Below are 6,820 nucleotides of genomic sequence, written 5' to 3'. Positions count from 1 at the left end.
TCTGTTGCGGAGTTCACCTTGAGAGAGAGAGACAGAATGGAGTTCATTATAACAGCTATACCTTTGCAGTAATCCACTACGATATCATCTATGACTGACTGAAGTGCAGCTGAGGGGGTATATGCCAATCTCATTGCTCTGCCCATGATCACATCATGGGGCTAAAGACCAGTCTTTTTGTCCGGAGTACAGCTAATGCTCATCAAACTAAGAGGAAGAGTATCTGGCTACTTCAAACCAGTAGAAACACAAACTTTGACCAATTAATTCTTAACTGTTCCTTTCATGAGGACAATAGCTACAATTGAACATCTTATCAATTTGGAGAGTAGTACAAATTAATTGAAAAATCTAATTTTTAAAATGTGAGTCATGGTCTGTCCCAATAGAAGTTGGGATCCTGAATCTCTTTATAAATTCCCTCAACAAAAGACTGACAACTGTAAAGTTGTCTAATCTCCAGGTCGGAAAAGCCTCGATCCATTTAGAAAACAAGCTGCCAATTTCCAAAATATATTTCAAGCTATTGCAAACTGGCATCTCCACAAAATCTACTTAGAATCTTGTAAATGACCCCTCTGATTTGCCAATGTGGTTCATGATGGTGGTTTTTCTCTTGCTCTGATTATTTCTCTGACAGACTAAACAGGGCATACATAAACTCTTAGTAACATTTCTGAAATGTTCATTTTCCCAACATTTCTGAAAAGTCCTAACCATGGAGTCCCTACCTCAGTGCAGTCGCTTATGGAAATACCTTTCTAGGGGACACAACATTGCATCAGGTAGTACATACTTTGGATCAGGGATAACATTCATATGTTGATGATTGTTGTAAAAACCTCATTTTTTCCATATATTTTTCTTCTGAAGGTCTTTCAACTCACTTAGAGAAGCGTGAATTAAACTCAATAAGAAACTATTAACATTTTCTTCAATTTGCACGGAACTTATTCTTGAATCATAATTATTTAGCACTGTGAATCCCTATTTATCCCCATGTGCACAATATATGGCCACTTGATCCACATAAATATTTCCAAGAGTACCCATATCTCTTTTTGCCTTATGGGCAGCACACTTGACTGCAGCAATCTCCTTAGGCTGCTGTATTGTTTTCAACAGATGAAATAAGGTCAAGCAAGGTGTGCAATGTGCTGGAGAGTGCGCTGACATGAATTGGTCGAAAGGCAGAGGATTCCATGAGTGCTACCTGATATAAAAATCCTGACACAGTGAGGTGTGTTGTAATGGTAATGCCCAGTCACCTGGCATTAAATATATCTCTTCCATGGTTAAGGACTGGTACAAAAGGGAATCAACTAGCTTTTTTGGTAAGATAGGAACATGTGTTAGACAGCAAATACTGTATTTAAAACAAAAATATCCATTGCCTTTACTAACGTTTAAAGAAGGTGCAATCAAAAGCTATAAACTAAAGATGGTAAATGAAAACCTATCACAGTATAGTTTTAAAATATACCATAACATTTTTAAATGGAGGTACTGGCTGTAAGCACTGTGATTGATAGCTTTTTATTTTCTGTATTTTGTCTGGACCGGAGGCAAGCATTTTACCGTATTTCAAATATGGAAAGACGTGATTGTTGTTTTATTAAATTACTAAATTGGAAGAATTGGAAGAAGTTGTTTACATGAAGAACTGGACATTGTTTGTGCTTCATTATGCAAATTTACCCAGGTTTCAAGCTTTTTCAAGGATCTGTGGAGAAGGCAATGCTGGAGAGGATTTTGTCAGTTAATAAACAGGAGCATAGATTCAGTGGGGGGTGTTACACCCCACTAAAATTTGTATTCTGTAGTAAATAGCCGGGTACAAGTGCTTCAGTTGGGTATGGTGAAGTGTCTATCAGATGTCTCGTGGGATTTTTACATGCCCACATTGACAATCACACACACAGTTTTGTCTCTGTTTTGAAGAGCTTAAAAATGTTGATTTGTTAGAAAAATGTTGTGGTTTATGTGCCCCTAAAAATCTGCTTGTCTCTCTCATTCTGCGGCCCCTTAAGCTCCCCTTGTGTCATCCTACTCATTTAATGTGTTTTAACAAGATATTCAAGAGTGATTGTTGGGAAACCTGAAGCACAACCTCAAATCTAATGGACCAAGCCACATCCCTGTGAAAATGTTCTCTCCTAATTCACCAAACAGCCCAAACCCCATCATCCAACCACACCACTAAGAATGGTTTCGTTGGACCTAAAAGACATCCACCAGTCGAAAGTCAAGTAGTCCTTTGTGAAATCACTAGACTTTAAGACTCCAACTTTTAGAACTCTAGCCCCAACCACCTCACACTTGAGGTCAACTTTCTAAAGCTACACAAAGGCCTGAAGATCCACTTGCATGTGGCTTATTGGCCTTGTACTGCCTAAGGGCAGGACACAAGGACCCTTTAGCATGATTGAATTCCCAGTTGTCCTCTTCTTCAAGTTTTCAGCCACCAGCACAATTCTTAAATAAGAACAACAAAAAGTAAATCAGGCAACAAAATATCTAGAAAAGTATTCTGTGAAACATTACCTCCCTTCAAGAAGGTTGAAATCGGGTGTTTATTACAGGTGGTACTGACTTTGGAAAAAAAATGTTTTGAGTAGAAGAGTGCTGTTGGACAATACTCATATTTTACACCCGCAAGATGCATTTGACTTGTTGTCAGTACAATACGTGGGAGTTTTTGTGCATTATAAAAATCATGCTTTATTAAATGTGTGCAAAATAGGAATTTACACTTACATTTACATATGTATATCTTTTAAATATCATTGCCTTTGAAAGAATTTTGCTGTGACATGTTAAAGTGGCTTATGCTATGTAGGCCTCAGTTAGGCCTTGACCCCCCTCTTGTTTAATATAGATGCCTCCCCCTGTATGTTCATTGTATATTGTTTCTGCCACACACAGTCAATGTAAGTCATGTTTATTTCCAAATGAAGTTATTTTCGCTGTTCTCAAAGAAAAATTGTCTACCATTGGTTCAGTAATAGTTCAACTGCTCAAGGTCTCTTCCGCTAATCCATTGTACTGCATTTATTTACAACGGTCCACTGTTGTTTCGTCACTAGTTTGTTTTGCCATCTCAGGACGACAATAGCACAAAGGGACCAAATCAATATTCATGCGTTGGGAAAGTAATTAGATGGTAAATAAATATAGCGTTTGAGAATTCTGTGCTCTGACTTGCTAAAATTGTATTATTTTTGCTCACACCAAGATGAATTTGCAGTTTGTTATGTCTTATAAGAAGATTTCCTATATAAACATCGATGAGACCTTTCTGATGCTATAGGGGTACTGTCTGATGTCTTACTATTTTGCTGCTCGTTGGGACTTGAATTTTGTTGGATTTAGCTTACTATTCTGTACTACTCTAGTTCTGTGCGCCTTCATGACAATGCTGTATGCTTCCGCACTTTACAATTCTTGTATTGCACTTTTTGAATTTTCCTAGGAAGTCTCTTTAAATTTTCTAATTCTGCCTTAGAACTCACTTATTGAGTTTGTCCTTACCTAACTGTGTTTTTGATATGTTGTGTTGTGCCTTGTTATAAATGCATTGCCTCATTAAATTGAGGTTGTACAAAAACCCCACAAATCATCCACCTGGGGGTGTAAGAGTCAAGAGTTGTTTTGTGGCTTAAGAACTTCGGAGCTCCCTATGGCCACCATGAACAGGATTTAAATAGGTGCCACCCCTACAAGTAGGGTGTTTATGATGCACAGAAAAGGATTTATCACATTTTATCTTTCTCAAGTTGGATAACTGTTAAATTGTTTTATATAACAATATTCAGATTATGTTAAGAACTACCCACTTGAATGATAGAATAAATCAATGATTTAATATTTGACAGGACACACATTTATCTTAGATAAAGTTGTGAGGGTTGCTCAGTGCCTTCCCCCCTACATGCAGCATAGCACTTAAGAGGGTCACGCCATTTCTGAGGCAAAGCACCCGGGGGAACTGCGGCACGTGCGCTCAGACTCCCGCCTGGGCGTGACTTCCTCTGCTCTCGCGCGACTTCCGGTCTCCGGCGCTTACCAGCTGCGGAGCTGATTGTACACGTTGAGGAATCTCAGCCCTCGCGCCATCCGCGCTTTCCCGCCTGCCGCGCGACCGCCTGCATACTGCGCATGCGCCTGTGCCGTCCCGCGCTCAGATTTACTTCAGCTTTCGCCAGCCGCCATTTTGACGCCTTCGGACCGGAGGCCACCGGCGGCTCGGGCGCTGGGCTCTTTCGGGGCAGGGCTTTCGTCAGGGGAAGCAGAGGCAGGAGAGGCGTGAGGAGGTCAGAGAAAGGGTGGGGGCACCGAGAGAAGAGCCTTTCGCGCCTGACACAGCCCTCTTCAGAAGGCGGGAACGGATCCTCCGGCTGGACGACCACAGCCTCCGGCTTCCTCAGCCGTTCCTGCCCGCAGGTGCTCAAATCCTGTCACGTCGTATGTGTCTGAAATGTGTTCGTTCCCTTAGCAGTGCTGAGGTGGACTTCACTGAATGCACTGTTTATCCCAGGCGGCTTTCAAACCACTCACAACTGTGGGAATAGTGGTCTCGAGATAGCAAAACATGAAACCTGTTCGAGTTTAGGTTTTTGAGCTATAGAAGTATTTATTGCATACCTTGTTATTGAATCCGGTACAACGTGTGGTCCCCTCAAGGCAGGTGTCACAACAGCACCTGTTTCCGTAACAATCTCACAGGAACAGGCTCCAGTCAAGCTGGAACTGCCAATCAGTTAAGTAAGTGTATATATATATATATAGAGAGAGATAGCGCTAACTACCCTTGACGAGGCATCAAAGTGCTTTTCGTCGGGTCGCACACTACTCCCCGGAGCCCAAAAGGATTGGTAATGTATCTAAGTGGAATAATATATATAAAAAAAGAATGTTTTGGATCACAGTTCGACACAGCCTGGCATTGTGCTTGATTAGTCACAGTCTGGGCACAGAGGCACGATGCTCTGGCATTTGGCACCTCTCAGTAACCGATAAGACCGCGCCCACTTCTCCTCAGTGTCACTCACCCCCGGCACCCACTCACTGGGAGGCCACGCACACATTGGTTGTCATCTTCTGTATGCTTCGTTGATTGCTTATCGGTGGTTTATAATGTTTTAGAGTAATTGATTAAGTGGCCGGTCTTCCCTCCGACCGACTCAATTTAGTTAATTTCAGTGGCTGTTGAAGCACTTTATTTAAGTAAATATTCGTTTCCTTTGAAACTACCAGTGCATATTTATTGTGCTTTATACATTCATTCAATTGTTCATTTTACAATGCCCCCGCTCTGCATTTTGCGCTCCTTCAGGGAAAATACATAACTATACCTTAAAAACGTATGACAGAAAAACCCAACACATGAATACTTTGTATGAAATATATTAGTACCTTGGTGCACTACAGCATTCTATCCACTTATCTGTACTCATGCTGTTAGTCCCAAGAGAGTAGCCAGAAAAGTAAAATACCCCTCACTTTGAACAAAATGATACTGAATGAACGAGTAAACTGTATATTCCCAACCATTTCTATGAAGGCCTATGGGAACTGTTCCCATGAGAGGAAAAGTGCAAAATTATGCATTTAAAGCAACATTTTAAAATGCTTTTTCGAAGCAGGTGTTTATTTCATTATTTTTTCCTTGCTTCTTTCCATCATTTTTCGTTCATCTACTTATTTTTCTGTAATACATTCTTAACTTTCTTTTGATATTTCTTTATATCATTATTTCTTTCCTTCTCTCAGCTCTCCTTTCAATACTACAATTTCTCACCCCTTTTTGGACTGCCCTGAGGAGAATATATGTTTCTGCTACTGTTTGGATCTCATTCTGTCCCAGTCTCTGGGTAACGAGTAGGTTTCTTGGATCAAACAGATGTTATAATTCCCTGTGAAGCAGTGAAAGAGCTGATTCTGTTCTAGATGGACTATTTAATCCACAGGTTTTGAAACTGACTACTGTAGTTACGGGTCTGGACATTTGATAAAAAGGCCCTAGCAGAGCCACTCTATCTAGACCACATGCATGCCTGGCAAAACAATTTTTGGTACTAGCAGAGATACAGCTGCTTCGGGGATAGTATGGGATGCACTAAAAGCTGGGGTCAAAGGGGAGACCTTGAGATTCAGTTTGTATCCGCAGAAGCAGAGGGAGGCAGAGTTCAGGGGTGTGTATCCAGAACTCATGCTGGCCAAGGGGATATTGATGCAAAGGATAGTGGGGTGGTGAGGGGGGGGCGAATTCAGCACACTTCAGGATGAGTTATCTGTACTGACGGCTACGGCTAATCAGCACCTTGGAAAAGCAGCAGAGAGTTATCTCTGTTCAATCTTGCGGAATTACAGCAGCTATAACTTGGTTTGATTCTATTAGAAGCAGAGAAGGCATTCAATCATGCTTCTTGGTCTTTTCTATGGTATGTTTTGAAATGGAAGTTTTTTTATTTTTAATACCCATTAATGCTATGTATAAGGTCCCCACTGCCCGAATACGCTTAACCGGTTTAGAATCTCAGGTGTCTGGCAAGTATTGTACCACTGTGGCCATAGGTTTGTGCATGTAAAGACTTGCAATCTGACAGGTATGCAAGAAATGATGATATGTCTCTCCCCTCCATCAATTTATAAATGGTAGATATTCATACTGTCAATAATTATGCCTTTACAGTCAAAAATGGAGTAGAGACTCAGGAGCTGATAAACATGGCATGCAAGATGTTTAATGTGGAATTAGAAGAGGTGAACAAAAACTGACCCCAAACCACAGGAAACAGGGTTCAATTTTGTGTTCCAG

The 6,820-nt window shown here is 40.9% G+C and overlaps 1 long non-coding RNA gene across 1 annotated transcript in view; it reads left to right on the top strand.

Moving 5' to 3' along the window:
• The first annotated feature begins 4,223 nt into the window (after positions 1–4,223).
• LOC138267850 (uncharacterized) overlaps positions 4,224–6,820 on the top strand; it is a 59,355-nt gene continuing 56,758 nt past the window's right edge. Inside the window, exon 1 of the long non-coding RNA XR_011199880.1 lies at positions 4,224–4,443. This is a non-coding gene — a long non-coding RNA (uncharacterized lncRNA). The remainder of the gene's footprint in view (positions 4,444–6,820) is intronic.

The sequence above is a fragment of the Pleurodeles waltl genome, chromosome 12 (genome assembly GCF_031143425.1).
Source record: "Pleurodeles waltl isolate 20211129_DDA chromosome 12, aPleWal1.hap1.20221129, whole genome shotgun sequence".
NCBI classification, from domain to species: Eukaryota; Metazoa; Chordata; class Amphibia; order Caudata; family Salamandridae; genus Pleurodeles; species Pleurodeles waltl.
Note: the sequence above shows the minus strand (reverse complement) of the source record. Positions and strands in the feature narration are given on the sequence as shown.